The following is an 18,932-nucleotide window of genomic DNA, read 5'->3' on the forward strand; positions in this document are numbered from 1 at the left end:
GAGGTTAACTCAGCAAGAACATGCAGTAAATTCCTTCCATTTGTTATAGAGAAACATTGTAAAAGGAAAATAAAAACCAGCAGAATTTTTTTTTCTTGAAATGCTAACAGTAAACATGTTATTGAGGACATAAATGGAGAGAAGGTCTCACCCAAGAGATGAACTGAACTGAAGTGCAACATCGCCCAGACACAGCCCACCCACGCGCAGTGCTCCTGGCAAGAAAGTTGTTTCTTCTCTTGCAAAAATAACCCCAGAAAACGCCCCAAACCTTCTAAATTAATCCCAGACAGCATCAAACTGGACTGTTGTGTCGAAGTGCCGTTCAAGTGCTTCCCTTCAGGCTGGAGCGAGGGATCCCTGCCCATCCCAGGGCATTCAGTTAACGTGAAACAACATTTTAAAATAAAGTTTTAACAGTTATCTAAGGCATAATGACACCTAGTGTTACTCAAGGGTGGAAGGAGAAAGAGTTTGGGTTCAGATCTCTGACCACAAGGCCATGTCATAATCTTAGTCCCCTGTAGGATCCAACACAACAAAGGTTCCTCGTCCATTTAGACGAAAGTGGAAGATCTGAAATGTTTTTTGAAAGACTTGATCCTACCTGGCCAAAAGCTCACGGACGGACACTCAAGACAACCTCAAACAACATCCATCACCTAACCCTATACTCAGTGCTCCCTCTCGTGATGCTATTTATTGGCATAATTTATTTTCCTTTTTTACTTTCCGCTTCACCTTCTGGCAGGACATCGACACTACGTTGGCTGGTTTGATTTGTGTTGAGAATTAATTTTTGCTGAACTTTTCAGATGCCGTGGCGCACCACCAGCAGATGAGCTGTTCTGGCATTACGAAAATAACCTGCATCTCAAGGTAAAAAAACAAATAAAATAAAAATAAGGGAAAGCAGAGACATTTCCAAAACAAGGAAAGCTAGCTGTCCACTTGGAATTTTCTGACGTTGCTCAGGATATCAGGTCAGAAATATTAAAAGCTATTTCAAAATAAAATGCAGTAGTAAAGTCCCAGAGGCCCAATAACAATATCCTTTCTCCATTGTCCTGACTTTGTTTGTTGGAAACAAAGCACACAAATGATTCTAGCGTTCCAGAAACTTTATAAACAGGCAGGGCCTCGTTTGCCCATTCTTCCTACAGAGAGACATGACAGCATAAATGTATTCAATACCTGCTTGCATGCCTTGGGAAAAAATAAAAGAAAATGAACAGCTGCCAAACAATCCAGAAGCAACATGGGCTACGGGGATTCGGGATCGAGAAATCTCCTATTTTGGGGCTCAGCAACACTAGGGAATTGCTGCCATAAACATCACCCTTGCTTAATTATTTAACTTTGGTCATAATTAAAATAAACTAAAAAAAATACCCAAATGAAAAAAAACCAAACAAAACAACAGAAACAGAACAACAACACTGCCGTCCCCCAAAATCCCAAAATTAGTTTTACAACAACAATTACCAATTGCCACCACTTGGTACCGCTTGAGTTTGAGTACGTATCTACCATGACCTGGGTATGAAGCTTTTTTAAGGATTCACTATTTCACAAATTCACGTTACCAAAGAGCGCGTGTTGCAATTAAACACCAGTTTCAGCGTTAGAGATCCTGATCAAAGAGCAGAGGCATGTGATGCAATTGTGTATAAGTTTCCAGGGAGATCTCAAAAGCTAGAAAACAATAAAGACCTAAAAAGCTAGAAAACACCTGGTGGTTTTAAGAGGTTCCCCTGGGAGTTCTTAAATATAGAGTTAGAAATTACACAAATGCCTCTGCGGTTTCTGAGTTTTGTTTCTTTTTGGCCCTGAAAATTAACAGAATCTCTTTAATACTTCTGAAAATTTATTAGCTCCTGCTCAACTGCTGTGAATTCCTAAGCGGCAAATTCCAGCATGCCAGCAATTCCCAGCAAATGCGGGAGTACTCCCGATGTTTACACGCTGTATCATTTCTTACTATTGATTTTTAGACGCTGAAACTACCCGCAAAGGTTCCCCTTTCCTTCTACCGGAGATCACAGCAGTATTTTGAAGCTGCATTTATATTCCATAGATACCATCCATCAATACACATATAATCAATACAGTAGTTTAAGGAAAAAAAAAATCAAATAAATAAATTTTGAAAAAGACCAGTACTACAAGGAATCTTTAAGGAAAGCATCGTGCCCTTTTGATTTGACCTAATGAGATTTAAAACAAAAAAAAAAACAAAAAAACCCACAAACATCACTTGTGAGAAAGATAAATTTATATAAAACACAGCCGTAACCCCTGAGCTGATACCACCTGCCTTGGCCGAGGGAAGAAGGTTTCTCCTTACGCTCCTGCCTTGCCGTTGACAGGATGAATCAAACCCGTGCTCAACGCGGTCATTTTCCCCCTGGAGCTTTGTTGCTTCTATCCCAGAGGAGAATTCTAGTTTCTATGGAGGGATGAGGATTGCTGTCAGCCCCTTGAAGGGGAGGCCGTGAATAGCCGCAGTGTTGGGCGCTGTGTGACGAGCCAGCTCCAGAGCCGCTCCTGCCGCCCGACACAATGGGCGTCTGTGGCGCCTCGCGTCAGGGCTGAGCAGCAGCCTACCCGGCAGCATCAACAGATGTGCTCGTATCGCCTCCGCTGAAAAATACTCAAGAAATACAACGTTTTCTCAAAAACTTCAGCTTTTCCATTTCATTCTTGCATTTTGAAGCAAGTGTCAATAACTGCCATCAAAGCCAGGGAGCGTCTTGAAACGCGAGGCAATTGGGAAGTGTGCTTACCTAAGTGAAAGCTACAGCACAGCCAGATTCAATTCATTAAAACACGAGGGCAGACCTTGCTATAAAAATAATTTTTATAACAAAGACTTTAATGCACGAAAGGATACATTTGCAACGTGTTTTCTGGATCCCGGTTGTCATTCAAAGCAGAAACAGGAGAGCCCGTTGCCCTCACCAGCTGCGACGCCTATCCTACACCTAGCTACACCAAGAGGGCGATGACCAGCAGAGCCCAGAACTCACAAGCCCGCGTCCACCCATCACACCCTGCTCTTTCTGGGGGTTTTTCATATCCTCCCCCATCTGCCACTCGGCCCAGGTATCACCACAGCCCTCCCTAAAATTCACATTATGTTCTCTTCGTCTTGCCTCTCCCCAAACAGCCCTGTTTCCTGACATAAGCCCCCTCCACCCCTGGAAACTAAACATCAACAGGCTGAAGTTTGGCTTCAAATCAAATCTTAAGATCACACCTTGCTTTATTCCCACTCACACTGTCCATGTGCTTTGCCTACCAATATTTTAATCGGGTTATCATTGTTATTCGCATACTAGAAATGGCACATTTAAAATATTTTAGTCTTGTTCTGTTGGCTTTGGTAAGTTTCTTTTAGTGGTAAGAATCAATCTCTATATAGGTATAGGCATAAATAGATATATAAAATGTACATTACCCAACAATGGAACTCAACCAGTTAATGCTCCCTTCCCTCATCAGAGAGAGGGACAAGGTAGGACAAGCGTCTCACGACGGGAAGTGCCCTCAGCACAGGGCAGAAGCCCACAGGTTGTCCGAATTATCCCTGCAGAAGGTCCCCTCTAACAACTGAAGACAGGTTAAGCAGACCAGCCTGCTCGTGTAGGGGCACAGCGCTGGGGAGCGCACATACCCAAGTTTATAAACTGGGAAACACAAGTTTTCACATTCACAGTAATACTTAAAATAGCCACGTATCTAGGCTCCTAGAGCCTTTAATTATGTGACATTCACAAATAATTTGCCTTTGAAAACACATGAATACGTTAAATTAATCTTGGAAAAACACAGTATTAAGGAGGACATTTGGGGCTGATAAGTGTATCGAGAGCAGCAGGCCTCATACACAGATACGGGTTTGAAAACTGACCCAACCATCAAGTTTCCATTCCGATCATGGCAAAAGCAGTAGCGTTAAAACACAACCAGCGTGAACACCCATTTCTCAGAGAGATAAATACAGCGCTGTGTGCGTGCAAACAGCGAACGACGGCGGCAAGGCAGCCCGAGGGCTGAGCCCGCTCTGCCAGAAGCTGGGGGGGCACAGCCTCCCACCACCCCCGCACCAGCTGGACCCTGGACCTGCTCCCAAACAGGGAAAAATAATACAAGTTCCCACCCACACGCTGGCCAAGAGGACCATCACCCTGAGAGGCTGCAGAGCACATTGCACCCTCCTTGCCATGGGAATAATGTGCAACGTGCCCTTGTGGCCAAGAAGGCCAATGGCACCCTGGGGTGCATCAAGAAGAGCATGGCCAGCAGGTGGAGGGAGGTCATCCTCCCCCTCTACTCTGCCTTGGTGAGGCCGCACCTGGAGTGCTGTGTCCAGTTCTGGGCTCCCCGGTTCAAGAAGGACAGGGAACTGCTGGAGAGGGGACAGCAAAGGGCTACCAAGAAGATGAGGGGACTGGAACACCTCTCTTATGAAGAAAGGCTGAGGGATTTGGGTCTCTTCAGTCTGGAAAAAAGACGACTGAGGGGGGATCTTATCAACGCTTATAAATACTTCAAGGGTGGGTGTCAGGAGGATGGGGCCAGGCTCTTCCCAGTGGCGCCCAGTGACAGGACTAGAGGTAACGGGCACAAACTTGAGCATAGGAAGTTCCACCTAAACATGAGGAGGAACTTCTTTCCTGTGAGGGTGGCAGAGCCCTGGCACAGGCTGCCCAGAGAGGTGTGGAGTCTCCGTCTCTGGAGACATTCCAACCCCGCCTGGACGCGTTCCTGTGCCACCTGCTCTGGGTGACCCTGCTCTGGCCGGGGGTTGGAGGGGATGATCTCCAGAGGCCCCTTCCAACCCTATGGTTCTATGATTCTATGATAATGCAGCTATTGGGAGGAAGGCAGGATATCCCAGCTCCAGTTTTAACTGCGATGTTCCACACGCGAGGAGCTGCGATACAGCACCTACTCTCCACCGAACTTCAATTTGTCCATCCTCTTAATAAGGGGGCATATGAACCCAAGCATTAAAGTACCATCAAAGGGGCACACCATTCTTTGCAGGACAAGCCTTTTAGGTTTGGGGTTTTAAGTGTTTTTAAAAGCGAAATACAATACAAGCATTTTCCATAAATGTACTTTTATAAAAGGAGTATCTTCAAAGTGATCCTACCACAAATTTTACTAATAGATATCTATTGACGCGTCCCAACCAGTCTGCCTGTCCCACTGACCTTGAGTCGTCAGCCTCTATATTATGGCCCTAATAAAACACACCCACAGAGAGCAGTAAATGAGGATACGCTATTTTCTGTAATACAGCCCAGATCCCTGAAAACCACTTGAACCACGTCAGGCCCTTTCTTTGTGTTTGTCACAAAGACGGTGTTTCCGTTATTAGCCACGCAAGGGTTATTATGGGGTTTCGCATCAGGGGTGAAAGCCCAGGGATGAGGATGAGAACGCAGCTCTTCATGCCCAGGCAGAGCACACGTATTTTGGGGAAGCAACTGTCACGCATCTGGGTCACGGACGGCTTCAGAAACATATTTTGCTTAAGAAAAACCAAGCCTGATGGATCCAATCAGTGATGCGGATATTAATTACTCACATACAAGCAGGGTTGAGAGCAGCGGGACGGAGCACGGGCAGAGCCTGCCACCAACGCTGTGAGTAACATTACTGCACCTTGAGCAGTACGTGAATGGAATAAGCAGAAATCCACCACCCCTTGAACACAGCTCTGCATAATAACATCATCATTTAAGATGTTAAAAGCTGGCCAAAGCCCTGTTGGGTAGATACGAGGCTGTAAAACAGCACAGTGCAACGGCTTCATGTCCAGCTGTAAGAGGAGAGCCTGGAAGTCTTGAAGAAGGAGACTATGTTTTGTAGAGGTCATTAAACTTAAGGAGTTCAAAATAGATAGAAATTTGGGTATGAAGGCAAGAAATAAAAGCGTATAACAAACCTCCAAAAACCGGTACGCAGCTGTGAATGCATTTCTAGCTGAAAACTTGACAAAACCCCGCTTCTTCCCCCCCGGCCCCTCGACAGCTGGGCATATTTCTGCAAACCGCCATCCGGCAGGATAGTTCCTTCCTTTCCCACGCTCCGGAGCTGGTTCCGATTACAGCTCCCAGCGATGGCAGCGTCCCGCGGGGCGGCAGCACAGCCTTCGGACGGAGGTGCCCTGGGGACCGAAGCTCGGGGATGGTCTGGCCCCGAGTCACACCACATCGCTCGGAAGGGGCTGGACAGTTTCTCTCTGGAGGGGACAAATCTCGGCAGACCAGAGTCAGGCTGGATGGGAACAGAGGATTCTTATCTATCCATCCGCCGAGAAATCCAAGATGAGCTTTTTCTCCAAAAATACCAAGTCGCTTGTGCGTCCTACCTTGCCCCAAGGGCGAAGGTAAATAAATGCACCACCTCAAAAACCAGAGGATTTTTCTTTTGCTAATCTACTGCTGGAAGCACAAGCACTGCACATCGTTCATCTCAATCTCATTCTCTTGTAAAGAAATAAAAATCACAGCCCTCCCCCAGAGGGAATTTCCTAACATCACCTTTTTTTCCTCCTTTCGGCATTTCATGGCCAGCCACCTTTAAGTCCAATTTCACTAGAAGCACACAGAGCATAACTGTTCGTAAAGAACATCTTCAGCACCAAAGCATCCTGCATAGTCTGAGTTACTTAAGCCATGAGAGCCGCATGGATGAGAGGGGCAGGCTGGGGATAAACCGGCCGCCATCCCCAGGCTCTGCGCGCTCCTCCTCCCGACGGCCCCCGGGTTTCACTTCTCTCTTACCCAGTCCCCAAAGAGGAACAGGAGGTACCTCCGTTTCCCACAGAGGCTGACAGCTCGAAAATATCACTTGCAGCGAAATATCAGTCAGAAAGCGTAATGCCCCAAAGAAGTCGGGATATTATCAGGGAACAGTACGGTGCAAGCTGTTTCAAACTTTGCCCGCAGTTCCTTCACGCTGGCTTTCTCTCCTTCTAGGATACAGATGCCACGGAAGCTCAGTCACTACCAATTTTTTTTCCCATTTTTTTTTTTTTTTGTAAGCAAAACCAACATCAGGAATATAGACATTACAGCTGCTAAAAGTGATAGGAAAGAGCCTGGTAGATGAGGAGAGACTGAGCACCAAAAAAAAAAAAAAAAAATTCTAGAAGATACTGTGCACAGTTAACCTGCTACTTTTTCTTTTTATATTTAAATAGAAATCACATTTAATATAACCTTACTGGAGGAAAAAGCAGCGTGCAGCCCTGTTGATGGGACAGCAGCAGCCTGGCAGAACTGAGCCTGGAGATGTTAACTGCACGCAGAGCTACGCTAAGCGAAATTTGAAGTCTCTTTTGGAAGGCATTAAGCTTTCATTTCAATGAATAAACTGCTAACCAAGGGCCTTTGGAAATGTAAAACACTGTTTACAGAGAGTTCGGTAATTATTCAGGTTTCTTCCTCTGAAGATCTTGGTAAATGAGGCCAAATTCCAAGGGCAAATAGTTTATCTAGAGCAGTTCTCAAGCTTTTTCAGAAAAAATTACAACTCTATCAAGCCGCACGTACACATAACTTCTAAATAACTTCTGCAGTTTGCTGGTTAAAGATAGTAAAAAAGGAAAAAGTAAGGAATCTGACTGCTAAGGGCTCTCCTGCACATCATTCTGTATCCCCGGTCACGCTACGCTGTGCTCGGGTGAAACAGAGAGGGACTTACCATGGAGTGGGAGCAAATCTCCTCGGGAAAAAAAAGAAAAAAATAAATAAATCACACGTTATGATAGCACCAATATCTCAACGCCACGCCTTCCTAAGTTTGTTTCCAACAGTTTAAACGAAGTAATGCAAATAGGTCATTATTTAAATATAGTTCCCCGTTTCCACCTCTTCCTTTCCTCCCCGCCTTCCCAGAAATATTTAAGTTGCTGAAACTTCCTCTCCTCCCAGTTCTGCCGGGAACCGGCGAGGTGCTGGAGGTGGGAGGTTAGCCTGGGAAAAAACAGATTAGAATTAAGTGTTGTATCTGTGGCCTTGAAACGTGCCCTCGGCCGAGTTTTTAATTCGGCTTTTCAAGATTGATCAGCACGTGTGTAATTTAAAAGCAATTTGAAGCAGCAAGCTAGGTAGTTTGACTTCAAATTAATGAGCTTTTGACAACTGCAAACAAAATGATAATGTGAATCCATTTAAACTCATCCCTGTATTTAACAGGAAAAGCATATATCATTTTAACTTGGCTTTTCTTCTGCAATACGAAAGATATTTTACCACAATCTTGCTCTTGCAAACTTTGCCCAATTGTAGCAGATTGGTAGGAAGACAGGGAGCAGATAAATTAATATTGTTGAGTAATTAAAGTGGCATTGGACAGTATGACCGAACGCATTCACAAAACTCAAATGTAAATTAAAAAACTCAGGAAGTACCAGAGACGTCTAAACCCGTAGAACACGGGATACAAACCTTATTCGTAGCCGGTTTAAATCAATAGGCTACTACTCATGGAAAGGCACGGCACCGTAGCCCAAGCAATGTGCAGCACATTACAGCACAAACTAAGGCTAGGAAAGCAAAAAAAAAAATTAAAAAAAAAAAAAAATCAAAGGATGAACAGCAAAGACAACAAGATTAAAGGGCAAAAGACAATAAAAATGGAATTTACTAGAAGAAACAGCAAGCAAGGTGAAGGATTAATAGATACAGTTGTATTGGACAAAGATTGGTTTTGTTTGCTTATTTATTCTTTAATTTGCACAACTAGTTTGGAAATCATTTGAGAAACAGCTACAGGTAAAGAAATCGGCATGTTCAGCAATAAAACCTGTTAAGAAAAAGCATAATTTTAAGTACACTTTGAAAGGTTCTCGCCGTTACCGCGTTGGAAGTCTACAAATTGCAACTGAAGCGCACCAGGAGCGAGAGCAGACCTAGGACCAGTCAGGCCGATCAGACAAGAAAGTATCTTAATAAGGTATGGTAAATTCTTTGCAGATTTTACACACAGATGCGCTTACAAATTGCCACATTATACCAAAACTAAATTAAAAGACAGAAAGGTTGGCTGAAAAGGGAATTGCCCCTCTAAGAAACAAATTAAAATGCATCCCATGCAGCAGTGAAAACTGCTCTGAAGCTGAAGAATTACAGCTCTTGATAAGGAAATATTGACGGATCCTCTATCAAATACACTGACAACACGAGGGTCTTCAACCACAAATTCTCATCGTTGGCTTCAAGTCGTGACTACACAGGCTTTTTTCTCTCATTGATCGAAGAGCGTTGCTGATAAAAATTTTAATTAAAAAAAACAAGGGAGGTAACAAATTCTGGGACCGAATTCCAAGATAAAGGAAGGCGTAGCATGAACCTCACGGAGCGCGGTCCCACCCTTGAGCGTACACAGACAGGACACCAGTAGACCATGGGGCACCGTGACCTTTGGGTGGCCAGACCGCAGGCCGGGGAAGTACTAGCTCTATACGAACAACCAAACCGTTCTGTCCTCCTTACGATCCACGTTACACCATGTCCACAGGAAAGCGCTGTTTAAAAGCATCGTGCTCCCGTACTTCATCTCAGCCTTTGTCTATGCTGGCCCATAACCAACTCTGCTGGTCTTCGGTCAGTCCCTTGCAAGGGGCACCGTCATGAACTACAGCAGCGCTCCATTTTCTCTAAGCTTGCTTTAAAGGTTATTTCAGATGAAAGAGGTATCGATTTTACTGAAGAGGAAGAAAACTGAAGAACCACAACAATTAAAGAAAAAAACCAACCATCAGGAAACCTGAAACCCATTGGTCTCAAGAGAGTAAGAGCTCATCATGAACATGTAGTCGCATATTTAATTCCGCGTTGTTTTATAATGCCTCCGGAGCCACAAAACCTACAAGCAGGAGGAGACCTCTCAGTTCATCTAATTCCCTGGCTTTGGCAGAAGAGTTAATCCTCCAGCTTATCTAATTATTTTGTCCTGATCTTTTTAAAGTCAGATGAGTAACACACTTCGCGCTTGCTTCCCTTGTAAATCTCCTGCTATTTGCTTTTTCTTAACAAATCATAACACTATTGACCCAAAGCCTTTTCGAGACTGCATTCTTCCTGCTGATTCTTGATGTTGCTGCATCCTTGTTTGTGTGCGTTCTCTTCAGCGAAGGGCAGCGCGATTGCTCCAGCTCCGTCCAGCTGCGGGGGCATCCTGGCTCCCGTCCCGCGTGAAACACCTGCCTCTTCTCAACAGCAATAATCCAAAAACTCCCACTTACATCCCTCCTGGATTGTTTTGGGTTTTTTTTTAAGTTGTATATCATCACGCCTCTACCTGATTTGCAGCTCTGGTTTTTGGTTTTACCTGCTTGGATCTCTCTTTCTTACTGAAAATTATTACTTTACATTAGAAAAACAAAATCTCGGATAACCAAAGTGTTCAGGACTGAGCACTTTTTCCTTTTGAAGAGGGGGTAAAAGCATGGGTAGAAAAACCCACGACTGAGTTGGGCCACATTTCCCAGGTCCAATAAGCTGTCATTGCAAGCATCAAACTACCTCAACAAATTTATTTCCAGTTTTATTTCTTCCCTTAGCCAGGAAACGCCTTTGAACACAGATACATCACTTCTGCCTGGGCGAGCACCAGATCTCTGCGAGAAGCTCTTTTTCCTTTGCCGCCTCACTTTGCTGGCTTACTTTGGAAGAAAAAAAAAAAATAAAAAAAATCTAAGCACACTGCAATCAAACTACAGTCCAACAGCATCACCCTCTCCTATCAGTAAGAGGATCTCCCATCTATTCTTCCGTTTCCCAAAGGCATCCTCTGCAGACAACGCAGAGGATTTTGGCAGGCAAAAGGATATCGCTGATGGAATTATTACACCTGCAGTAAGTTGACTGAATTAAAAAGCACAACGCTGTGCACATGCCTTAAAAACACGTTCGATGTGGTGAATAACTCAAAAAATAAATCCTGTACAAATACTTCAATAAATTGCTGCTGCTGAGTTTCTCCTAATCTCAGTCTTATCAGTATCTCATTTCAGCTCTAGCTTACACAAGTTTTCTGGTCTGTTGTATGTATATATTTAAAAGATATCTACATTTCAGCAAAAAATTTGGAATAAATACAGGCACTTTTTAAAATTTAAACATTAACCCGTACAGCATTTGGGATTATACAATACACATTGTTATCAGACAGGACAAAGACTACTCCTGGATGAATCCTTGTGCAGAAGGGCAGAGGCAATGGGTAAAAGAGGTAAGATTACAGTTTAAAAGGATGCAAAAAAAAAAAACAAACCCAAAACCAACAACCCTGCGCAGAGCAGCCTGGTGGCTACAGCCACTTTTCATTCAGCTTGAGTTCTGCTGCATCACATCGCAAATCAGTTAAAGCAATATCTGAATCGTTCCCAAAGACAGCTCCCAGCCCATAAAACGAGCATCACATACAGGGTGCCCATAAACGGTGCTCCACAAAGAACACGCAATTCAGAACTCTTTAATAATGTATCAACTCAATTTACAATACTTTCGATTATGGGGCACCAAATTACATTTTGGGTTACAGAGGGATCGTGCTTTCATTAATATTGTATCCAGAGATCAATAATGAAATGCCTATCAAGAAACAAAGCCCTGCTCACCGCAGGCATCACGGCGGCAGCCCCCAGGTTTGGCTCCTCCGCTGCTGCTTCCCAGGTGCCAGGGATGCCCGTCTGGAAAACCGCAGCATCCCAGTATGCGCTGGATGTGGAGCAAGTGCCAAAGCTTCAGTTTGCAGACGTTATTCACCAGGAACGCCGCGTTGCCCTGTTCTGACTACACTATTTATATACTAATTTAAAAAAAAAAAAAAACAAACAAACAAAACAACAAGTATTTCTCTGAAATGCAGCATAGGGATTACATTCCAGGATCAGCTAAACTGTGTTGGTTATCTCTAAACTCGAACACGATGATTACAGTAACAGACCTTCCATTTTAAACAGGCAGCGATTTCTTATGCCTCTCTCCCTCTGCTTTGAACGCAGCACTCTTGCTAACCCAGACAAAACTCTTAAGAGCCCTTTACGCCTTTCAGTAAACTCAAGGATGCACCTGTATACTCAGCAATCTCCTCACCTTGCCCTTAATTGCTACATTTTATACAGAAATTAAAATGCCAGCATAGAGTGGTCTAGGTTGGAAGGGACCTTTAAAATTATCAAGTCCAACCGTTAACCCAACACTGCCAAAACCACCACTAAGCCATGTCCCTCAGCACCACATCTCCCCATCGTTTATGTACCTCCGGGGATGGTGATTCCACCACTGCCCTGGGCAGTCTGTTCCAATGCTTGATAACCCTTTCGGTGAAGAAATTTTTCCTAATCTCCAGTCTAAACCTCCCCTGGCGCAACTTGAGGCCGTTTCCTCTTGTCCCATCGCCTTACTTGGGAGAAGAGACTGACCCCCACCTCTCTACAAGCTCATTTCAGGTAGTTGTAGAGAGCGAGAAGGTCTCCCCTCAGCATCATCCTCCCAAAACCAGAGGTTTTATGGCATGGTCCTCAGCTCACGGGTTTGTCCCGCGGAAGACAGGTCGCTGCTGCTTCCCGCATCCTCTGGGCAGGAACAAGAGCCCACACTGCCCCCACCTCTGCTCCATGCAGAGACCAGCCACCACCCCTGAGACGGTTCCTTCTTACCGACCCCCTGACGCTGACGGAATAGCATCTTCTAGCAAAAACATCTGTTTTATTGCCAACTGCTTTTGCTGAGAAATTTTCAGAGTACTTCCAGATACAGAGTCATTCCCCTTAATGTTTCTATATAAAGGCAATTTTTTTCCACTAAAGCATCTTCATTCATTGCTGATGGCCTTCAAGTGCTCTGATACAACCTTCAGCCACAGGATTTCCACCTCGTGCTAAGCCCTGCCATAAATCTCTGCTGAAGAGTATTTTGGAAACAGAGATTGAAATACAATATCACATTCACAAAATGACAATATCATTCAAAGGACGTACAAACATAATCCTCAGGTTCTCCATATAATTGAACAATTTCTCCTGCAGAACCTCCCACTCCTTCAGTGAGCAGGGTGGACTGTGTTCATATCAGTAAGGCAAGCATCCAGTATTCCTTTTGATCTTTCTGGTTTTCACCCTACACACCATTCAGCACTTCACAGAATCACAGACTGGCAGGGGTTGGCAGGGACCTCTGGAGATCATCCCCTCCAACCCCCTGCCAGAGCAGGGTCACCCAGAGCAGGTGGCACAGGAACGCATCCAGGCAGGTTTGGAATGTCTCCAGAGACGGAGACTCCACACCTCTCTGGGCAGCCTGTGCCAGGGCTCTGCCACCCTCAAAGGAAAGAAGTTCCTCCTCATGTTGAGATGGAACTTCCTATGGTCACTTGCCTCAGCTCTTGTTCTTTGCTACAGTATGACTGACCTGTTCCAAAATCTTGGTGAACACATTCACAGGACATCATCAAACATGAAGAAGTAAAGAAGTATATAAGCACTTTACTGATAACGTGCGTGGCTGACTTCTCAGAAGACACCAAGGACAGCTGTGACCAGGCAACATTGCACTGCAGATTTCCTACAGCTCTTTTCCACTTTGCAGTTTGTCAACCCACATCCACCTATTTTTCTTCACGTAACCTCTTAAATGAAAGAGGAAAAGGTCACCAAGTACACCGGTGGAAGTGTTCCTGTAACATACTTTAAAACTGGTTCAGTCAATAACACAGCTCCGCAGCTTTGGTCCATAACTCAATGGCTCAAAAAAATAATGACCAACTTATGACACAACGTGTCATACAGAAGAATCAAAAAAGCACACAGCGGCCACAGCGTGAGGCAGGTGCCTTGCAATCAACAAACGATGAGAGCAGGTTTTGCTATAACAAAGCACACACCGTCCTATGAGAATGACGCCAAGAAAAGACAAACTTCAAGATCCCCGTAAGCCACTGCTGTCACCCTCCTTCCCGCATGAGGACCACGGCTCTACTTATGCCCTGCTTCGGCCTCACGAGAACCCGCCTGGAAGAGGAAGGTCTTACATAGACCTCAAACCATCACTTTCCAGCTTCCCATAATTTCAGCCCACACAGTGCATTTCCGACATCGCCCAGGCCGTATAATCTGGGAATGCAACGGGGGGGCGGAAGAAGAAAAATAAGACCAAGAAAAAAAGGGATTCAAGACAGCTGTTCTGGCAGAGAGCCCTTCGCTCGTACAGCTGGAAAAACCTGATTGCGCTAGATAACAGATAGATAAACATAAACATGAAGTGGAAAAGGGGAAAGGAGGCAAGATACAAAAGCGAACTAGGACCCAAGTGTGCCAAAATTATCATCTTTGCACCTGCACCTCACAGGCTGAGGATAAATTACTGTAGTCCAAACGGCAGCATCTCACTGATTTGAGGTATGCGAAGATGCCTGGGTTTATTAAAGGGATCCAGGGCACGGGAAGCTTTTCAGTTAAATTCAGTTTTCATTTTTCACTTGGAAGAATATATTAAATGCATTTAAGGAACAGAGTACGTTAGCCAAAGCACAGCCAGCAAGGATGGCTGGTGTGACACAGCTCTGGTGTAATTCTTCTATTTGTCAGCAAAGTCAGAGCAAATTAAAGCAATCAAACACGACACCCACACCATTTTGTTCCTCGCGTTATATTCTATCCCTTCTTCTCCCACGTTTCTAGAACACCTGATTTTTGTCCCTTGAGAAAACAAACGTTTTTAGCTTAACTCCCTCCACTCCCCGTCGCGTAGAGCTCCCGTAGGTGATGTTGGCATCCCCGCCAGCACGGCCCCGAGACCTCAGCCGGGTGGCAGGGAGGTGGGACAGCCTCGCTTGTCCCACCTCCATCCTTACCCCCATCCCTCTGGGGGCACAGAGCAGAGGCAGGCTGCCCCACAAGCCCCCAGCACCACTGACACTAATTACAGACCGTTACCCCCCGCTTGTCATCAAGTTTCCAGCTGAATGTCATTAATTTTCATCAAAAGCGACTTTCTTTATTTGTTTTTACAGGCCCCAAAGCACAACAATTACAGAAGCCGAGATTGACGCGCACATAATAAATATTTTTCAATTCTCAGCCTCTTTATTTCTACTTTCCAAGTTTTCTCATAGAGCTTATAAAATCTTAGGGAAAGAAAAAGCCTGACAAGCGATGTCATTTCTTTTAACTCAGCGGCCTCTACCCTGTAGAAATCAGGCACGGGCAGTGGTTTAGAAGCCAGGCAGCTGAACACACAGCAAATCACCTCGCTCCATGGAAATAAGCCACAAGGAGAGGAACCTCACAGAAAAACTGAAAAAAAAAAAAAAAAAAAAAAAAAAAAAAAGAAAAAAGAGACACACCCTTTCCCAATTAAAAAACACTGTTCAGTCTCACAGCAGATATCCATTAACCCTTTCTACAACCCACAATTAAAGTGCAAAAACAATCCAACAGCTGGAGACAATTAAAAGTTGTCTTTTTGTTATCTTTGTGAGGTTCGTCGTTATTTTTCCCACTATTTTAAGCAAAACTGTAAGCAACGGGGGGGGGAAAAAACACAATACCTTTGGTTTTAGAAATAATACATTTGATTTTTTCCATGAAAGCCTCATCTGATTTCTCTCTGACAGCCTATATAAGGAAAATATTAAGTTTTTCACGAGCTGCAGGATTTACACCTACCTCCACGCACCCAGGCGCTTTCCTTGTCAGTGGCTCCGGGCTCCCCGGAGCCTGGCCGTGCCCATCGGCTCTGCCAAAGGGACAGGGCCTCTGGAGAACACCAAGGCCACCCGGGCAGCACCGACGCCGGTTCCCCCCGTGACCACCTTCCTCCAGGCACCACTTGGTGCCAAATCACAGCGTTTGCTGGGGCACCGCGCTGTCGGCAGCATGAACCGACTGGACAACATCATAGGAAACCAATAAATAGCACAAATGGAAGCCATACGGGTTTTAAACAATGCTAATCCTGCCCAAAGGAGAGGAAGAGAGTTCGTACACAGCCATGTCACCCCTCTGTTGTTCGTCCAAACACTGCATTACACCCACAACCCCGCTCACCTCAGAAAGAGCAGGATGAAAAGGGTGTTGATGACCCCGAAAGGAGATAAGTGGCTTTTTAGAGCCGAAGTTCCTACTCTGGCCCCATCCTGGGGGCCGGGGAAGCTCCCGGCAGCCGAGACTCGGCGCGTCCCAGCTGGGAGGCGAGGTACCAGGGATGCTGCCAGCCGGGCGCGACGCTGGCCCCAATGCTCCCTCCCATCGCCCAGAGACCCAGCCTGGGGTAACAACCCCCGGGGAGGGGACAGCCGAAGGTCCTCGCTGCCCTCTCGGCTCCCGCGGCCTCTCCCTGGGGGCGATTCCCGAGGGCGGGCATCCCGCCGAGAAGGGGACGCGCGTGTCCCCGCCCGCCCGGGGGGGACCGGAGGGCAGCGCGGCCGCGGGCAGGAGCAGGCAAACGCCGGTGGCTTCCCGAGGCGGACTCGGGGGAACGGCCCGGTCTCCCGCGGGGACCCGAGGGCATCGCCCGGCCGCCCCTCCGCGCCCGGCGGCCACGAGGTTGCCCCGCGGCGAGCAGCCCGCCCCGGCCCCCCCCACCCCCACCCCCACCCCGGCCGGCACCTGCCGCAGCATCCCCGCCGCCCCCAGCCCGCTGCCCGGCGGGTCCGTCCTTCCCTCCTTCTCCTTCTCCCCCTTCCCTCCCTCCGTCCCTCCGCCGTCCCGGGCTCCGCTCACCTCGCCGGCTCCGTCGGCGGCGGCTCCGCGGGGCCCCCGCGGGCGCGGCCGGCCGCGGGACGCCCAGGCGGTCTCCGGCCCCAGGCGGCGGGCAGAGGCGGCGGCAGCCAGGCAGGAAATTTCCCTTCGCCGCCGCCTCCTCCTCCTCCTCCTCCTCCTCCTCCCGCGGCGGCGGCGCGGAGCCGCCTGGCGGACACCGCCCGCATCGGCAGCGGCGGGAGCGGAGCGGGGGGCCGGGACCCGCGGAGGGGACACCCCCCCCCCGCCCAGGGCTCACCCGCGCACCGGCGGGTGCTTAATCACCGGGGCTCCCTCCTGCTGAAAGGATTCGGTCTGGGGATGAGGAGCCGCAGCACCCCCAGGCAGTTTGGCAACGACACCGAGCTGTGTGGAGCGGCCCCCACGCTGGAGAGGAGGGATGCCATCCAGAGGGACACGGACAGGCCGCAGAGGTGGGACCATGCCAACATCATGAAGTTCAACAAGGCCAAGGGCAAGGTCCTGCACGTGGGTCGGGGCAATCCTAAACACAAATCCAGGCTGGGCAGAGAATGGATGGAGAGCAGCCCTGAGGAGAAGGACTTGGGGGTGTTGGAGGATGAGAAGCTCAACACGAGCTGGCAATGTGCGCTGGCAGCCCAGAACCCCCCCACAGCCCGGGCTCATCCCCAGCAGCGTGGGCAGCAGGGCCAGGGGGGATTCTGCCCCTCTGCTCCGCTCTGTGAGACCCCCCTGCAGCGCTGGCTCCAGCGCTGGGGCACCAACAGCAGAAGGACACAGAGCTGTTGGAGCGGGGCCAGAGGAGGCCCCAGAGATGCTGGGAGGGCTGGAGCCCCTCTGCTGGGAGGACAGGCTGAGAGAGCTGGGGTTGTTCAGCCTGGAGAAGAGAAGGCTCCAGAGAGACCTTATAACCCCCTTCCAGTCCCTAAAGGGGCTCCAGGAAAGCTGGGGAGGGACTCTGGAGCAGGGAGGGGAGCCATAGGATGAGGGGGAAGGGTTTCAAACTGCAAGAGGGGAGATTGAGATGAGATGTGAGGCAGAAGTTGTTTGCTGTGAGGGTGGTGAGCCCCTGGCCCAGGTTGCCCAGAGCAGCTGTGGCTGCCCCATCCCTGGAGGGGTTCAAGGCCAGGTTGGCCGGGGCTTGGAGCAACCTGGGCTGGTGGGAGGTGTCCCTGCCCAGGGCAGGGGGTGGCACTAGATGGTCTTTAAGGTCCCATCCAACCCAAACCATTCTATGATTCTGTGAGTTACGGTGTGCTAACACCAAAGTTTCAAGCAGGACTTTGGGTCCACTGCCTGGCACGGTCACAATTACTACACCAGCCAAAATTCTAGCAGCCAGGCCTGCTATCGGGGCGTGTCGAAAGTACCTTGTGTCTTCCTGCACTTCGCAGAGGCAGCGCTGAAGATGCACGGGAGCACGAGGGCCGGGCATTCAGTGGCATCAAGTGCTCCATGGGCAGCAAGCGCGAGGTTGGGCATCCTGCTTTCCCAGGACCCTGGGAGTGATGGAGCATGGAGGGATCAGAGAGTTCCTCCCGGGATCCTTCCCCTTCCTGCCCACCCAACTATCAACCTGCCAGAGCTGGGGTGGAAAGGACAAGTCCAAAGTGTTTTGCACCCACTTTCCCCTCCAAGAAACCTCTGCAGCAGCTCGGGCTGTCCAGGGCTGGTGAATCAAGACGGTGAAACCCAGAATAGAAACGTCAGGCTGAAAAGTAGGACAGGGAGGAGGGGATTACTGAAGGAAAGGCGAGAATCAGGGAGTCTGAAGGCACATTTTGCTTTCTTGTGTCTCCAGTCCCTAGGATACCACCTCTCCCAAAAGAAGAAAGTCTCCCTGCTGAAGAAATCTCTCCTCCAGGAGGACCTCGCATATATATCACTTTCAAAAACCCATATCCGTGCCCGCCATATTTATTTTAAGTGTACCAAAGGATGTCAGACAATTAGGGATTGTATGAAAAGACCATCGAAACAAAATATTAGAACATCTGCGAATATTTGTGTCTTCTGCAGAAAACTTAATCAGAGCCTAATTATGTCCCTTTGGCATCGTGTTGACTAGGAAACAGCAATTTAGTAAAACGCTAAATTTTTTCTAGCAGACATGGCAGCGCAAATGGGCACAGTACCAGGAAGGCGTTGGATTTTAATGAACGTGTTTGTAGATCAAATGACT

At 47.6% G+C, this 18,932-nt stretch overlaps 1 protein-coding gene across 4 annotated transcripts in view; it reads right to left on the minus strand.

Annotated features, from left to right (window-relative positions):
- Positions 1-16,879, minus strand: part of PTPRE (protein tyrosine phosphatase receptor type E) — a 108,725-nt gene extending 91,846 nt beyond the window's left edge. The window contains exon 1 of one of the 4 annotated variants that reach the window (XM_063338280.1): positions 16,751-16,879. The gene's annotated coding sequence lies outside the window, so the exon portion shown is untranslated. Of the gene's footprint in view, positions 1-2,313; positions 2,448-16,750 lie in introns of those variants that run through there. The other 3 variants (XM_063338279.1, XM_063338282.1, XM_063338281.1) reach the window with 3 other exon arrangements.
- Between the last annotated feature and the right edge of the window lie 2,053 nt (positions 16,880-18,932).

This window comes from Chroicocephalus ridibundus, chromosome 6 (assembly GCF_963924245.1).
Source record: "Chroicocephalus ridibundus chromosome 6, bChrRid1.1, whole genome shotgun sequence".
Classification (NCBI taxonomy): domain Eukaryota; kingdom Metazoa; phylum Chordata; class Aves; order Charadriiformes; family Laridae; genus Chroicocephalus; species Chroicocephalus ridibundus.